General features: G+C 37.3%; 1 long non-coding RNA gene across 2 annotated transcripts in view; it reads left to right on the top strand.

The window, feature by feature from the left end:
- The first annotated feature begins 246 nt into the window (after window positions 1-246).
- LOC146891831 (uncharacterized) overlaps window positions 247-18,668 on the top strand; it is a 30,664-nt gene continuing 12,242 nt past the window's right edge. The window contains exons 1-2 of one of the 2 annotated variants that reach the window (XR_015734782.1): window positions 247-314; window positions 7,015-7,360. This is a non-coding gene — a long non-coding RNA (uncharacterized LOC146891831). Of the gene's footprint in view, window positions 315-7,014; window positions 7,558-18,668 lie in introns of those variants that run through there. The other variant, XR_015734781.1, reaches the window with a different exon arrangement.

The raw sequence follows: 18,668 nt of genomic DNA, 5'->3' as shown, positions 1-18,668 counted from the left end.
AAAGATTATCAGTGCCCCCATCCAGCTGGAAGTAGCCTGGAATATTATGCCCACATTTCCCCAAAATGGACTATGGATATTTTCCTTTTTTTTTTTTAAGAGGGGGAAGTAGTGCAGGAAAATTGTCTGTATTCTGTCAATCATATTTTAAATAAATGCTGATTGGTCAGGCAGGAGGTGTAGGAGGAAAAACCAGACAGGAAGTGGAAATGATGCAAGGAGAGCAGGAGAATTCTGGGGAGGAGGAAGCTGATTCCTCCCACTCCTGCCCAGATCACCGAAGCAGCAGGAGGTGATCTGCCCCACTGAAAAAGGTACTGAGCCACATGGCTAACATAGATCAGAACAATGGGTTAATATAAGCTCCAAGAGCTAAGAAGAAACCTGATCTAATGGGCCAATCAACTTTATAACTTACAGAGTCCTCTGATTTTTCTCTGGGACTAAACAGCTCGGGGTACTGGGCAGGACAGAAATACAAACAAGCCTGGCCCCTCATGTTACATTTCTAAAACTAAATGTTCATATCCAAGATTCCCAAAATGAGAACCTGGTATTATGTGGGTGCTGGATTTTTTTGGTGTGAAGCTAATTTCTATTTTCTTAAGATAAATTAAAAACTTTATATCTAAGTTAGACAAGACAAATCAAGAAAAATAAAACAGAAGAGTTCAAGAGAAGAAACAAGAAAAGAGACCAACTCATTTACATATTCCACTGCAGCAGAAAAGTACTAGCTGAAAGCTATATGCAGAAGCTCCGGTGCAGACTTCTGTAGAAACTCTGATGTTGCTTCAGTCTCTCAGTTGCTTTTTTTCTTTTTTTTTAATTTATTAGATTTTTTAAAAATACCAATCCGCTCCCTCCCCTCTTCCCATTTCCTCCACACCTCCTCCTACCACACCACCCTCCAACCCTCAGAGAGGGTAAACACCTTGTTTTGGGGAAGATCCAAGACCCTCCCTACTATATCTAGGCTTAGCAAGATATCCATCCAAAGAGAATAGGTTCCCAAAAAGACAGTACAAGCCGTAGGTATCAATCTTGGTGCCACTGCCAGTGGTTCCTCAGTCTGCCCCAGCCATGCAACTGTCAACCACATTTAGAGGGACTAGTTTGGTCCTATGCTTGTTCTATCCTTGTCTGGCTGGGGTTGGTGAGCTCCTATTAGCTCAGATAAACTGTTTCAGTGGGTCAACTCATCATAGTCTTGACCCCTTTGCTCATATTCTCATTCCTTCCTCTTTTCAACTGGACTTCAGCAGCTCAGTCCAGTGCTCCGATGCAGGTCACTGCTTCTGTTTTCATCAGTTGTTGCATGAAGGTTCTATTTTTAAGAAATTCATCAGTCTGACTACAGGGCAAATCGAGTTAGAGCCCCCTTTCCTCTATTCCTTAGGGTCTTAGCTGAAGTCAGCCTTGTTGATTCCTGGGAATTTCTCTAGAGCCAGGTTTCTGCTAACCCAATATTGCCTCCCTCAATCAAATCTCTTTCCTTGCTCTCAATTCTGTCCTTCCTCCATCTCAACTATCCCATTCTCTCAAGTTCTCAAACCTCCCCATCTCCACTGCCCTTTCCTTTTCAACCTCCCTTCACCCCTAACTCCCACTCTCTCAATTTTCTCAGGCGATCTTGTCTGTTTCCAATTTCCAGGTAGGTCTATATGTTTTTCTTTGCATTCACCTTATTACTTAGCTTCTTTAGTATCATGAACTAGGCTTACTGTCTTTTGTTTATAGCTAGTATCCCCTTATGAGTGAGTACATACCATATTCATCTTTTTGGATCAAGGTTACCTCACTCAGGGTAGTGTTTTCTAATTCCATCCATTTGCATGCAAAACTCAAGACGTCATTGTTTTTTTACCACTGAATAGTACTCTAATGTTTAAATGTGGCACATTTTCTTTATCCTTTCTTCAGTTGAGGGGCATCCAGGTTATGTACAGGTTCTGGCTATTACAAATAATGTTGCTATAACATACTTGAACAGGTGCCTTTGTAGTATGATTGAACATCTTTTGGGTATATGTCCAAGAGTGGTATTTCTGGATCCTGAAGTAGGTTGATTCCCAATTTTCTGAGAAACTGCCATTCTGATTTCCACAGTGGCTGCACAAGTTTGCATTCCCACCAACAATGGATGATTATTCCCCTTACTACACATCCTCTCCAACATAAGCTCTCATTGGTGTTTTTGATCTTAGCCATTCTGACAGGTGTAAGATGGTATCTCAGAGTTGCTTTGATTTTCATTTCTCTGATGGCTAAGAATGTTGAACATTTCCTTAAGTATCTTTGGCCGTTTAAGATTCTTTTGTTGTAAATTCTCTGTTTTGTTCTGTACCCCATTTTTAAATTGTATTATTTAGCATTTTAATGTCTAATTTCTTGAGTTCTTGCTATATTTTGTAGAACATTCCTTTGTCAGATGTGGAGTTGGTGAAGATCTTTTCCCATTCAGTAAGTTGCCATTTCATCTTATTGACTGTGCCGTATACTTTACAGAAGCTTCTCAGTTTCAGGAAGTCCCGTTTATTAATTGTTTCTCTGAGTGTCTGTGCTACTGGGGTTATATATAGGAAGTGGTCACCTGTGCCCATGCATTGAAGACTGTTTCCATTCTCTCTTATATCAGGTTCAGTGTGGTTAGATTTATATTGAGGTCTTTAATCCATTTGGACTTGAGTTTTGTACATGGCAATAGATATGGATTTATTTTTATTCTTCTTCATGTTGACATTCAGTTATGCCAGCACCATTTGTTAAAATACTCTTTTTCCACTGTATAATTTTAGCTTCTTTGTCATAAATCAGGTGTTCATTAGATCATTAATATCCCAGTCTTCAGTTCGATTCCATTGGTCATCTCTGTTTTTATGCCAATACTAAGCTGTTTTCAATACTGTAGCTCTGTAATAGAGCTTGATGTAATGGATGGTGATGCTTCCAGAAGTTCCTTTGTTGTACAGGATTGTTTTGGCTATCATGGATTTTTTCCATATGAATTTTATTATTGTTCTTTCATGGTAAGTTAAGAATTGTTTTGGGATTTTTATGGAGATTGCATTGAGTTCATAGATTTCTTTTGGTAGAATTTCCATTTTTAATCTGTTGATACTTCCTATTCAAGAGCATGGGCGATCATTCCATTTTCTGGTATCTTCTTTAATTTCTTTCTTCAAAGACTTAAAGTTCTTGTCAAATAGGTCTTTCACTTCTTTGGTTAGTGTTACCCCCATGATATTTTATGTTATTTGTGGCTATTGTGAAAGGTGATGTTTCTCTGATTTTCATCTTATCTTCTTTATCATTTGTGTATAAGGGGGTCACTAATTTTGTTTAGTTGATCTTGTATCCTGCCACATCACTTAAGGTATTTTTTAGCTGTAGGAGTTCTGTGGGAGAGTTTTTTGGGTCACTTATATATACTATCCTATCATCTGCAAATGATGAAATTTTGACTTCTTCCTTTCCAATTTGAATTCCCTTGGTCTCCTTTTGTTGTCTTATTTCAATTGCTAAAACTTTAAGAACTATGTTGAAGAGATATGGAGAGAGTGGGCAGCCTTTTCTTGTTCCTGATTTTAATGGAATTGCTTTGAGTTTCTCTCTGTTTAATTTGATATTGGCTGTCTACTTGCTGTATATTGTTTTTATTATATTTAGATATGTTCCTTCTATCCCTGATCTCTCCAGGACCTTTATCAGGAAGGGTGTTGGACTTTGACAAATGCTTTTTCAGCATCTAATGAAATGATCATACGTTTTTTTCTTTCATATATTGAAAGATCTTTGTATGTTGATCCAGCCCTGCATCTCTGGTATATAGTTGACTTGGTCATGGTGGATGATTTTTTTTTGATGTGTTCTTGAATTTGGTTTGCCAGTATTTTATTGAGTATTTTTGTGTCTACGTTCATGAGTGAGATTGATCTCTAATTCTCTTTCTTGGTTGACTCTTTGTGTGGTTTTGGTGTGTGGGTAACAGTAGCCTCATAATAAGAGTTTGGCAATGCCTCTTCTGTTTCCATTATGTGTAACACTTTGAGGAATATAGGTATTAGCTCTTCTTGGAAGTTCTGGTAGAATTCTGCACTAAAACCATTCAGTCCTCAGCTTTTGTTTTTTTTTTTTAATTTTTGGAAGGTTTTTGATAACATCTTCTATTTCCTTGAAGTTTTATAGGTCTATTTAAATTCCTCACCTGGTCTTGATTTAATTTTGGTATATGGTATCTATCTAAAAAACTTTTCATTTCTTTTACATTTTCCAATTTTGTGGAGTAAAGGTTTCTGTAGTATGACCTAATGATACTCTGAATTTCCTCCGTGTCTGCTGTTATGTCCCCTTTTCTTATTTCTGATTCTATTAATTTGGATGTTTTCTCTCTGCCTGTTGATTAGTTTGAATAAGGATTTTTCTGTCTTGTTGATTTTCTCAAATATTCAGCTTTTTGTTTCTTTGATTCTTTGTATTGTTATCTTTGTTTCTGTTTTTTTATTTCAGCCCTCAGTTTGATTATTTCCAGTCTTCTACTCCTCCTGGGTGAGTCTGTTTCTTTTTGTTCTAGAGCTTTCAGGTGTGCTGTTAAGTCACTAATGTGAGCTTTCTCCATTTTCTTTATGTGGATACTTAGTGCAATGAACTTTCCTCTTAGCATTGGTTTCATAGCATCCCATTGTGTCTTCATTTTCATTGAATTCAAGGAAGTTGTTAATTTCTTTGTTTTTTCCTTGACCTAGGGGTGGTTCCGTAGTTCGCTGTTCAATTTCCATGAGTTTAGGCTTTCTGAGAGTAGTATTGTTGTTAAATTCTAACTTTAATCCATGGTGATCTGATCACCACGTAGAGGTTTGTTACTGAGTATGTGATCAATTTTTTGAGAAGTTTCCAAGAGATGCTGAGAAGAAGGTATATTTTTTTGTGTTTGGGTGGAATGTTCTATAGATGTCTGTTAATTCCGTTTGTTTCATGACACCCGTTAGTAGTCTTATTTTTCTGTTTAGTTTCTGTGTGGTAGACCTATCCATTGGCAAGAGTGGAATGTTGAAATCTCTTACTATGAGTGTGTGGTTTGATGTGTGATTTAAGTTTTAATATTGTTTCTTTTACATGTGTGGGTGTTCTTGTAGTTAGAGGCATAGATGTTCAGGACTGAGACCACATCTGATGGATTGTTCCTTTTATGAGTATAAAGTATCCTTCTCCATCTCTTCTGACTGATTTTAGTTTGAAATCTATTTTGTTAGATATTAGGATAGCTACTCCTGCTTGTTTCTTAGGTCTATTTCATTGAAAAACCGTTTTTCTGTGAGAGTTGGCCAAGAAGAGGCTAGATATAATGGGCCAAACAATAATTTAATTAATACAATTTCCATGTGGTTATTTCAGGGGTTAAGCTAGCCAGTCGGTGGGATGTGGCCTGCTCCTCACCTTTCTACAACAGAGTGGTGCCCAAAATGGTAGACTAACTCCACGTAATAATGGAGAGGGCTTTAAAAGGAATTCTAGACACAAATCTAGAGTTTAACACAGCTTTTTGCTGTTTGCTGGTGGCATGCCACAGAGAGATTTTCCTGACTCAGCAATAAAAAAAAGTCCTGCCTTTTTAAAATGCAGCTTCCTGGACGGTGCTGCCAGTGTGAACTCCGGCTATAAAGCATTTTAATGACATTTGTGGGACCCAGGTGTTTCTGTGCCCACTAGCATTGGGAGGAAACTGGCTGAGACCATGCCTGTGACATGCCTGGGCAGGCTGCGGATCAGGTTTACTAGGCATGCACAAGCAGGTATGGATTTCTGCCACCATACAGAGAGATGTTTCCAGGCTGTGCAGTGCTCTGCATGGCATATTTGGATAAAAAGGATTTATGTGTATCATGCTCATTCTCTCAGTTGGGCTGCTAAGCGCAGCTCCTGCCTGGTGGCCCCAGAGCTAGCAGAAATGGTACGTCCACCATTTTGAAATTGGAGAGAGATGGAGTCAACATCGAGAGCAGCTGCAACCAAGCTGTTTAGCATTTTAAAAGCTCTTCAAGACAAGAAAATTACAGATTCACAATAGGATCGATTCAGACATAAAAGACCTCTAAATGGGTCACAGTGTTGGATAAATGTATGGAGGCTTGGGAGAGAGAATAAAGGGAGTATAGAACGTCATAAAATAAAGCTAATGCTTTAAAAAAAAGGGTAAAGTCTTTAAAGAAACAGAGTAAAATAATAGAGTAAAAATAAGCCGCGTAAAAATGGAAAATTCACAAAGAGTCTGGATTATGTGTGTTACTGTGTTTTCTTTGAATTTTTTGACTATGAAGGAGCTAAGTACAGAGAGACTTTTCATTGTATGGGCTGCTAAACTAAATCAACATGTATATTATAAAGGTATCTTGATTTCAGAATTTGAGTCTAACGATATAATGCTTTGGAAAACAGATTCTTTTGTTTTCACAGAAAATGAGACCTTGTGGATTGCTTCTAGACCAATATCGTGTGATAGCCCATGCCCTCCTTGAAAGGTTCCTGTAAACACCCTGAAAAATTACTTTACTCAACTACTGACTGAGATGAACCTAGCATAGAGGATATACCAGGAAGGACCTGATTAACAGTTCCCCCATACAGCAGGAGAAGTTTGGAGAGAAAAAAATCTATGCCCATATTTCCAAATATTGCTTATAAATGTTCTTTTACATTTAAAGGGGCATAAGCTATAGATATGAATAATTTGTATTGGTATGGATTTAGCTTTATTGATATAAATTTAAGGTCAATCTTGTTAAATGTATATTTCTGCTCTTGATTAGGGTATTGTGATTGTGTAGTACATTTAAAAATGTAATGCATAATTAGAAAATATAGGTTGTTAATGTATAATCATCAATAATAGTCAAGCTTGTAGTCATGTTAGTTAGATTTTCTAGATATATAGAGATATATTGCAGTTAGATAGTCATTTATCATATCTTCCAAAGACTACAGAATTAAAACATTTAAGATGTTTTAATAATTTAGGACTTTTCATGACAATGAGACACATCTGTTCCTGACAACACCCATCTACTTCAAGAGGAAGATCGGCATTGAAGAGGCTCCTTATGGAGTTTGATAACCATTTGGACAAGAAACTACTCTTGCCTGGACTGTTGGATAAATTGGACATAAAGAACCCACAGAGAGAGGACTGCTGAACTTGCCTAAAGGTGAGATGGTCCTTTGGGGTTCCTGCTTCATGAAAGAGTCTGTGAAACATTCTGCAGGACACAGAAGAATGTGACTGAGATGTCTTTGAAATTTCCTGCTTCATGGAAAAGTCTGCTGGATCCTATGGGCCTGCAGGCTGAAGATGGATGCCCCAAAGGTACAAAAGAACATTGAGTGACTGTCCAGGCAGGAAGATGTCACTGTCATTTCTAGAGTTTTGGAAGTTGCTTACTTCTTGTTTACTTAGGTAACATTATATCATTCTGGAGTCTTTGATGGAGTTGAAGGATGGATAGTTATAGTTTTCCTTTGTTATGATAAAAAATAAAATAGATATAAATATTGTAACTGTAATTCTTGCTTGATAACTGTTTTGTCATATATAATTTTACTGTGTTAAAGTTAAAACCTTTCTTTTTGTTTAAACAGAAAAAGGGGAAATGGTGTAGGAGGTTCCTTCTGTATCTGTGTTGTAAAAAAGGGGGGAGCAGGCTGCATGCTACCACCCAACTAGCTAAACCCCCAAAATAACCACATGAAAATTGTATTAATTAAATTACTGCCTGGCCATTATATCTAGCTTCTTCTTGGCCAACTCTCACATCTTGATCTAACCCATTTCTAGTAATTTGTGTTTCACCACAAGGTTGTGGCTTACCCAGAAAGATTCTAACCAGCGGCGGTCTCAGACAGAAATTTCATGGCATCTGCCACACTGCCTTCTTCCTCCCAGCATTCCGTTCTGTCTATTCCAACTATATAAGTGCTGCCCTATCAAAAGGCCAAGGCAGTTTCTTTATTCAGCCAATGAAAGCAATACAAATACAGAAGGAACCTCCTACACAATTTTTCCAACCCTTTACTCTGAGGTGGTGTCTCTCTTTAATGTTGAGGTGCATTCTTATATACAGCAGAAGGTTGGGTCCTGTTTTTGTATCCATTCTCTAAACCTGTGTCTTTTTATAGGTCAATTGAGTCCATTGATATTAAGTGTATTAATAACCAGTGGTTGTTAATTCTGGTTATTTTTAGGTAGCAGTGTTTGTGTGTTTCCCTTCTTTGGATAATGCAGGTGAAGTGTTACCAGTTGCCTGTGTTTTTCTGGCTATAGTTAGCTTCCTTGGGTTTGGGTTTTCATTTTAATACTTTCTGTAGAGCTGGGTTTGCGGATACATATTGTTTAAATCTGTTTTCGTCATGGAAGATCTTGTTTTCTCCATTGATGGTGATTGAAAGCTTTGTTGGGTATAGTAGTCTGGGCTTGCATCTGTGGTCTCTTGTGACTGCAGGACATCTTTTCAGGACCTTCTGGCATTCATGGTTTCCACTGAGAAGTCGGGTATAATTCTGTTAGGTTTATATATTAATTGACATTTTTCCTTTGTAGCTCTTAATTTTTCTTATTCTGTATGTTTTGTGTTTAGAATATTATATGTCAAGGGGATTTTTTTTTTATCCAGTCTATTTGGTGTTCTTTAAGCTTCTTGTACCTTCATAGGAATATCCTTCTTTAGATTGGGAAAGTATTCTTCTGTGATCTTGTTGAATATATTTTTGTTCCATTGAGTTGGGATCTTCATCTTCTTCTACCCCTATTATTATTAGGTTTGGTCTTTACGTGATGTTCCAGATTTCCTTGATGTTCTGTGTTATGGATGTGTTGCATTTAATGTTTTCTTTGACCAATGAGTCTATTTCCTGTATAATATCTTCAGTACCTGAGATTCTTTCTTCTATCTCTTGTACTCTGTTGGTTATACTTGTCTCTATAGTTCCTGTTCATTTACCCAGATTTTCCATATCCAGAATTCCCTTGGTTTTGTTTTCTTTATTACCTCTATTTTAGACTTCAAATCTTGAACTGTTTCCTTCACCTGTTTGATTGTTTTTTCTTGGGTTTCTTTGAAGGATTTATTACTTTCTTCCAGTTTTTCATTTGTCTTTTCCTCCATTTCTTTAAGGAAGTTTTTTTATTTCTTCTTTAAAGTTATTTATCATTTAAATTTTTTTTTCTGCTTCTTCTGGGTTAGAATGATCAAGTCTTCCTGTTGTGTGACCACTGGCTTCTGGTGTCACGAAATTGTGTTTTAGGTTGTTGGAGGAATTCTTGCCTTGACACCTATTCACCTTTTCCTTCAAATGAGGTCAGCAGTGCCTTTGCTTCCTGATCCAATCTTTGCAATGGGTGTCTGAGTGTTTGGGAATTTTTCTTAATCTGCTCTGTACTGTCAATGTCTGTCTCAGAAAGCCTATAAGGTCTCTATAAGCCTGCTCTTTTATATCCAGAATTCCATGTCACCCTGACTCAATCTTAACCTTCATTAAAAGTCATAATGTGCAGAATGAAATAGAAGTAGGTTTTTTCTCTGCCTAAGAAACATTGTTGCAGATTTGTAATAAGGTTGTTTTTTTACCTTCTTTACAAATTAGCTGATATGATAATCTGATAGTATACACTTATGACCCTAAAAATTCTATTAGGAAATTTTAAAGCTCATAAACATTTTTATCAAAATATCTGAGTACAATAGTAACTCAAAAAATCAATAGTCCTCTTATACACAAGTGACAAATGGAGTGAGAACAAATTCATGTAAACAACACATCCACAATAGCTTTAAATAATATAAAGTATTTGGGGTAACTTTAACCAAACAAGTGAAAGACTTGTATAATAAAAAAATTAAGCCTCTGAAAAATGAAGAGGATATTAGAAGATGGAAAAATTAGAAGATAAACAGAAAAATGGCCATTTTCTGAAAAACAATTTATGTATTCACTACAATCCCCAAATTCTAAAACCATTCTTTACATACCTTGAAAGGATAATTTTCAACTTCATATAGAAAAACCAAACCCGGGACAGTTTAAACAATGCTGAACAATTTTTAAAAATCCTTTGGATGCCCCCACCAATCCAAATTTCAAGGTATACTACAGTTCTGTAGTAATAAAAGCCTCATGTTATTGACATTAAAACAAATAAATTGATCAATGAAATAAAACTGAAGACAGTATCAATTGGACGAAGTAGCAGACTACAAAATGGGAAGAATGTTTAATAACCCTAAATTAATATCAAAAATATATAAAGAACTCAAGAAATTTGATATCAAAAATTCAAATAATACTATTAAAAATGGGGAACAGATCTAAACAAAGGATTGTCAATACTTTGCCATGAGAGAAATGTGAACCAAAATATCCCAGAGATTCCATGTTACACCTCTAAGAATGACTGAGATCAAGGACACTAGTGTGAACTCATCATGGAAAGGGTGTAGAGCATTGGAACACTCCTCCATTGCTTTTGGGAATGCAAACTGTTTAAATCAACATGGTAGTTTCCTCAGAAAAGTTTGGAATTGATCTACCTCAATACCACCCATACCACTCCTGGGTATATATACCCAAAGGGCATTCCACTCTACCAAAAGGCTATTTGCTTAACCATGTTCATTGTGGCTTTATTCATAATAATCAGAAATTGGGAAAAACTAGATATTAAAAATAGAATAATGGATAAAGAAATGACAGCACATTTACACAGTGGTTGTATTACTACAAATCATGAAACTTATAGGCAAATGGATAGAATTAGGAAAAAAAATCATTCTGACTAAAGTTACTCAGATCCAGAAAGAAAAATATGTTATGTATTTGTACTTATAAGGGGATATTAGATGTTTAGCAACTGATACTAAGCTACAATTTGTAGACCCAGAGAGGTTAGGAATAGAGGAGACATCAGGGGTGTACAGTGATCTGCCTCTAATGGGGAAACAGAATAGATTTTCTGGGCAGACTGGGATTGGATGGGGTGGGGTAAAGGATCAGGAGAACAGGGAGATAGGGTAGAGGGAGAGAGTTCTAGGAAAGACAGATGGAATGGGTTTTTTTGAAAGTGCTGAGGAATCCTAGTGTAGTGGAAATTTCCTGGATTATATGAAGTTGATCCTGATGACGACTCCAAGAATGGAGAACACAGTGTTTCAACTGGTTTTCTCCTATAGTCAGGCAAATCTTCAAGTGACACTTGGTAACATTCAATTTAGTTCTTAGTCAAGTAGATTCCATGGAAATCCCCAAACAACCCTGGCTGTTATTAAGACAAAGGTGGTTCTCTATAAACTGACACAGTGCCACATTGTTGAGGACAATACCAACATTACTCATTGAATAAGTTAAGCAGGGGACTATATGGAACCTTCACTCCTATTTTCCTGTCTCTTTGGTGCAGGTTACCAAAAAAAAGAAACTTGGATACAAATTCAGCTATAAAGCTTTTGACCTACAACTTTTCCTACCTACAAAAGATGCTAGGGCAGTAGTGGCACAGAACTTGGATTAGTCAACCGTTGTCTGATTTGACATGAAGCTCACTCCATGAGAAGAAATTCATTGTTTATACTGCTTGATAACCAGAAACATAGGGTAAGGCCAAACACTGCTGGTCTAGAAAAAAAATCAGTAAATGATTTCTAATGATATTGTATTATACACATAGATCATCATCAGGGAGGATTCCTCTGGCAGCTGAGGGAAACAGATGCAGAGACCCACAGCCGTACCTTATACTGAGAGAGTCTCAATTAGAATTTTTCATCAAATTACTCCAATTAGAGCTAAGGGGAGCCCGTGGAACAGAAGCAGAAATATGAAGAGCCAAAGGTGACTGAGCTCGTGGGGACTGAAACAGCAAGCACATTTCCTACACACATTGTTAACAGGTCCTCTCCATATATATTATAGCAATTAGCTTAGTATTTTGATGGGAATCCTGATTGTGAGAATCAGTTTGCCTCTGACCCTTGTTCCTTCTCTTGGACCTCTTTGTCCTCTTGGGTTGCTGTGACCAAATTTGAGATATTAGTTTTTGCCCCATCTTATTATATTTCATTTTGCCATGCTTGTATGTTGTCTTTTAGAATTATGTTCTTTTCTAATAAGATACAGAAATGGAATGAATATGGTGGGTATAGTAGGAATTAGGGTGGGAGTAGAGGGAAGGGGCACTATAAACAGGATATATTACATGGAAGAATAATTATTTTAAATAAGATAAATTAATTTATGCTTATTTTTGCAGATCCCTTCCTTTGCTTTTACTATTAGACCACAAATGGTGAGGCATTCTAATCTAGCTGCTTCATTTAAAGTACAGTCATGTGTTTCCAAGTCTGAAATAACAACAATACCTAAGCAATTGCTTCTCATGTGCAGCTCAGAAAATTGCTGTCACTCTTAAATAAGAGTGCAAAGGACACCTGCTAAGCCTGCCTTTGGCTCTAGCTGTGGAGAGATTACCAGTTATTACACCTAATGTTAGGGTTTCAAATTGTTCAGATCTGCTGGACCCTCTCCATTTCAGTTGTGTTGCAGAGTGGTTCAAGTTCCTTTCATGAAGAAAAGCATGAAACTGCATGAGATTATGCACCATAAATCTCAGCAGTCCAAGTTCCCTTTCTGAAATGCACAAGTGTTTAGAAAGTTGTGGTGCCAGGTCAACAACAGGAACTTAAGTACGTGTTTAATTGTTCCATATATTCTGTTGGAATCTCATTTTGCTAAAGTATGTTTATTGCAAAAAAATAGGTTAGATAAATAATTGCAGGAATATCTCAGTGAGTAAAGTACTGGCTGCTCTTCTAGAGTACCCGAGTTAATTTTCCTGTACCCACAAAGTAGTCTACAACCCTCCACTTCAAATGATACACTCTTTTGACCTCATTTAGATGTGGACGTACTATACATATATACAAACATGTAGGCAAATTAGTCATAAACATAAAATTCAACATTAAGAAATAGAATATATATGTATGCAATATATTATATATAGTGTATGTGCATGCACATGTAGGTGTGAGCAGCAAAGAACTGAATCTAATCACTCACACACTCAAGGCAGGTGCTCTTTCACTGAACTATATACCCAGTGTCTTAATATTTATTCTACTTTCCTTGGACTGCATTGATCCAAAATTCCTCCATAAATATTTAAAACTACATATAATAGCTCAATAATGTAGCATGATGAATAAACCCCAGAGACAGATAAAGCTGAAGACCAGAAAGCAAAGCAGTCATCCCCTGGCTCTTACCTCTATCTGATTCCAAAAATGGTGATACTGCATCCTAGAATCCTCAGAATGAGACTGGGGTAGAGGAAAGAGCCAAAGGCTGGCTGTTTTCATTTTCCGCTGTTCAGGTTGAACTTCAAAATCTGTCTCTGGGTTTTTATTAAATCCCACAATATTGTTTCACAATATTGGTCACATATGTAAAGAATCATGTACAGTTTGGTGTATATCATCAAAATAATATATCATAATGACAATGTGGTTACAAATCTTCCTTAAAGTTTAGCTGAGATTCAAGGATAAAAGAAAAATCTGTAAATAATTTTACTTATAGAGTTTTTATATTATAGATAGCAAACACGAACAGTATAGTTCTTTCAATTATGTTTCGCTGAGATTTAGAACCATTAAAAGTCTGCAAATCTTACCTGAGTTAATAGCAACTTCTCTGTAGAATTAGCTTGTGCAGCCAATAAATCTGAAAGGTGACAATTATGCAAAAAATATAGAACAGTGATGTTTTCATAAACAAGTACATACTGTGATCAAATTTATCATTTATTATTTTTGATGTTTCAGAGGCAATCAACCTGCATAACTTAGTCTTATGAGATTAAGCTTTGCATGACTTCCTTCTCATAGTTGTACCCACGGTCTTTTCTGATAGTCACTTGGGAACTGCCTATGCCCCAGAGATATTCTCAATTGTAACTAAAATCCCCAAACATACAAGACCATGTATTTTCACGCTTATAGTATAATACTTCGGACATGGAATTCTCCAGACCTTACCAGCTAAAGCAGTGTGCCAGGTAGAACAGTGAATCCACAGCCAATGATGAGTTAGAATTTGAGCTCCACTATATCGCAATTCACAAAATGTTTCAGTAAGTCCAAGTTGAGTGACATAAGGTCTCCTCTGCACATTGCTAGAATCCATCACAGTGGACACTGCTCAGTGGCATGTGGACATTAGAGACAAGATGAACAAAGAAGACAGAGAAGGCTTTTGTAAGGGCCCTCTGGTGACTGTAGAGAGCACTTCTATGGCACATATTTGTAAGGGCGTGGCTGTCAATGACATCATTAGATGTTTTCAAAGAGAAGACTGTATGATAATGGATTCCACGTGTTTCCATCCATGCCCACATATGAGTATGGAAGGACTGAATTATTTTTGTCAAAAAAAAAGAATTCAAAAGACACACAGTTTTTCACATATTTTTATGAAGAGAAAGAATAAAGAGCCAGACTTTTAAATTAAATGAACATAGAGGCTAGAACATGGAAATTCTACTAAAAGCTCTTTAGAACCATATAAGGTTTTACTGAAGGAACTGAAATCTTGAAATGGATAAAATTCAAATTTGGCAATATCTACACATCTTTCCAGAGAGCAGCCAAATACTATGCCAAAGAATGTGAAATTGTTGACATTTATTACAGGGTAATGTTATATATACATTAGAAATAACCCTGAAAATATTTTTTGTATGTTGTACTCAATGTTCCTGAACAACAACTGCTTAGAATATCCTTGAATCAAATCAGCAGTGCTGAAAAGGCAGTTGCATTGTTTACCCATGTTCGACAGAATCATGGCAACCCAGAATAATCTCTATGTTTCTGATAGTAAAGCAATATTCAAATGACCTGTAGCTAACATATTTAGGCTTCATAGTGGTAATCTGAGATGGAAACTTTAACACCAATACTGTTTCAATTCCAAAGATATGTTTTAAATATCTGGTTCAGTTCTTCAACAGTCTACTGCACACAGGCACACATGCCCACACCCACACTTCCCCACACATATCACAGAGACATGCTCAATAGTATAGCCACCTTGTGATGCCACTTGGTAATGCACACTTTGGTATATTGTACATGTAATTGGTTAAAATTATTTTCAATCCATACTGTGCACTGAGAAGGTGATGTTTTAATTGTACTTATTTTGACTCACTTCTAAAATATACTTTCACCTAGTAATAATAAAATCCTAATACACAAAATAAAACCATTTGTTCTGTCAAATCAGAAACTTGGAACAGAGTGTTCCTGCTTCCTTGATCAGTTCTTCTGGTCAGAAGAGGCATAGGAGGCAAGCCATCTTCACAAAAGAGCATGCAGGGCATTGCTTCAGAGTTAGTATGGAGGAAAAAATACTACAGTGTTTTAGATGAATTGTTATATGCTATTCTAGGATTAGGCTCTAAACCGAGGACAGGGACCACAGTAAGTTGATATAACGAAAGACTGTGGTCAGATAGTATGTTCTTATTGAGCTGAATTCTTTAACACTTGTCAGCATAGTTAGGAGGCAGTTGACATGTTCATCTATACCACATTAACATCTGTTGGCACAGTCCCTGGGAAAATAAAAGTCAGTTTCTGGAACTAGATAATTATATGTGACAATGTAGCAAACATGTGACAGTTTGAGTCACTGTCTTACAAAATCTTTTTCACTGTGTTTAGCTAAAAGAGATCATCTAACTGTACTTGGGGGATTTTATATTTTGTAGAAAAGGTATTTCCAACTGAGATAAAATAATTCATGACTTAAATTACCAAAAAATAACCAAAGTCATATACACAAAGTATATCCCATCTCAGTCAACAGAAGGTGCAGGGCTCTATTTCCAGTGAACTATTTCTATGTTCATACACACTAGAGGTGTATGGCACTCCATAATTCTGTCCCCTCTGCTCATTTGTATTCCGTTCCCAGAGCTGGAATGAAATATTGTTTCATGACTTTTTTATTCATTCTCCCACAGAAATTGTCCAATGGTTTCTGCTCCTGGCACCAGTAATTCTTTGGTAACAAGAAATGTTCATGCCACTGGAAGTTAGGGATGTAGAGTTGCATTGTCATTTATAGAATTATTTTGCTTCCATTATATGCTTGGATTTACAAATATTAACACCAGTAGTTCACATCAAAGGATATATGTAAATGTGTGTTTATATGCATATTTAGTTATTTAACTTGGAATATTATGGAGCTATACTAAATTGGCCATGACTGAACAATGTTGTAATGACATATTTTATTTGACATACACTGATAAATATAGATAGAATTGTGCATATAACATCAGTAATAGTTTATTTGGAAATACTTAGACATTAACTTATGGCTCCTGGAATCTACTGTTCAAGGCAACTGGGAACTGCTTGACTAGCAGCAGGTCTATTCAACCTCCAGTGAAGAAATAATGCAAATAAACAAAGACACTCATAGCATTTTACAAGTAAGAATTGTGTAAGACTATTGAATATTGGAAGTAGACAAGATTGTTAGTCAAAAATTGACAGCCTTGGGGGTGGGGGTGTGTTGGTGGTAAGGGGAGATGGGTAGAGAGAAGTGAGAAGAGGAGAATGGGGAGAGCTTGGGGGAATGGGACGGTTGGGATGGAGGAAGAGTGGATATGGGAGCAGGTAAGTATAGATATTAATTAAGGGGACCATTTTAGGGTTGGCAATAGACTGAACTCTAGAGGGATTCCCAGGTGTCCAAAGAGATGTCCCCAGCTTGTTCCTTGAGCAACTGAGGAGAGGGCACCTGAACTGGCCCTATCCTATAGCCACACTGATCAATATCTTGCATATCACTTTAGAACCCTCATCTGGTGATAGATGGAGATAGAGACAGAGACCCACACTGGAGCACTGGACTGTGCTCCCAAGGTCCATATGAGGAACAGAAGGAAAGATAACATGAACAAGGAAGTCTGGACCATGAGGGGTGCACCCACCCACTGTGATGGTGGGGCTGATCTAATGGGAACTCACCAAGGCCAGCTGGACTGGGACTGATGGAGCATGTGATCAAACCAGACTCTCTGAACGTGACTGACAATGAGGGCTGGCTGAGAAGCCAAGGACAATGGCACTGGGTTTTGATTCTACTGCATGTACTGGCTTTGTGAGAACCTAGCCTGTTTGGATGCTCACCTTCCTAGAACTGGATGGGGGGGGGAGGGAAGGACCTTGGACTTCCCACAGGGCAGGGAACCCTGACTGCTTTTTGTACTGGAGAGAGAGGGAGAGGGAGAATGGAGGGGGGGGAATGGGAGGAGGTGAAAATTTTTAATAATAATAATAATAATAATAATAACCTGAACAAAAACAACAAAAAGACTAAATTCCAGTAGAACAAACTGGAAGTATTTTGTTATTTTCTAGAGTTGAGTAATTAAAATAAAGTAGTATATTTTTCAGGCACAAGATAAAACATGCCTTTTAAAATATGTATTTGCGTTATTACCTCTAATGAATTGCATCATCATGAATTAAATGAACTAAATTTTAATTTTATATGCCAGTAGCCTATGGCAGCAGTAAGGTCTATTTGAATTTATTGTACTAAAGAACTAGGTACATGCAACTGCACATAATAATCACTGCCTGTTGATTGTTGATGCATTTGTGGTCCTACTTTTAGCCTGAAGCTTTTCACTGTCCTGTCTAGTACCTTTGGTCCAGTCTCTCTTTCTCCCTCAGGTGTCCAAACCCCCCTATAAAATAATCATTTAGAGGCTTAATATTTATTATAATTGCTTGACAAGTAGCTCAAGCTTATTACTGGTTAGCTCTTACACATAAATTAACCCATTTCAAACAATCTGTGTATCACCATGTGGCTTCATGGGGCTACCTTTTCTTTATTACATCTTGCTGCATCAGTGATGCATTAACATCTCTCCTGAACCTGCCCTTGTTCACCTGTATTTCTGCTTAGATTTCCCACATAGCTATATTCTACTTTACCTTAGGTCAAAATAGCTTTATTCATAGCAGATAAAAGCAAAAAATATTCACAATGAACAGAAGAATATCCTACATCAACTACTAGGTAAATATTTTATGAATATAATAGTGAAATTGATATAATTATTCAATTCAAGGGCTACAGTTATTTGTGGCATCATACTTTTTCCCTGGCTTAAATCATTATTCATAATTTGTGGAATAATCAATAATATTATTGTAAAACTATTCCAAAGATACTCCATTTTAAATGTTTATTGTCAAGAAAATAGATGAGGAGCAGTTCTTCCCAGAGAGGTGAGTGGGTGCTAGCCTGGGCAGCCTGCCTGCCTGTCTGGGAAGGGAGCACAGCCCTCCCCGCCTCAGCTTCTGCGGCAGGGTCTTTGGTGTTCCAAGGGACCCCTCCCCTCCCCCCACTGCTGCGGGCCCTTTGTCTCCTGAGTCCTGGGAAGACCACTAGCCCTGTTGCCCTGCTGAGCAGTTCTTCCCAGAGAGGTGAGTGGGTGCTCACCACTGCCCAGGAAGAGAGCACAGCCCCCCCCCAGCATCTGCAGCAGGGTCTTTGGTGTTCCAAGGGACCCCTCCCCTCCCCCCACTGCTGCG

This window comes from Myodes glareolus, chromosome 13 (assembly GCF_982192425.1).
Source record: "Myodes glareolus chromosome 13, mMyoGla1.1, whole genome shotgun sequence".
In the NCBI taxonomy this organism is placed as follows: domain Eukaryota; kingdom Metazoa; phylum Chordata; class Mammalia; order Rodentia; family Cricetidae; genus Myodes; species Myodes glareolus.
Note: the sequence above shows the minus strand (reverse complement) of the source record. Positions and strands in the feature narration are given on the sequence as shown.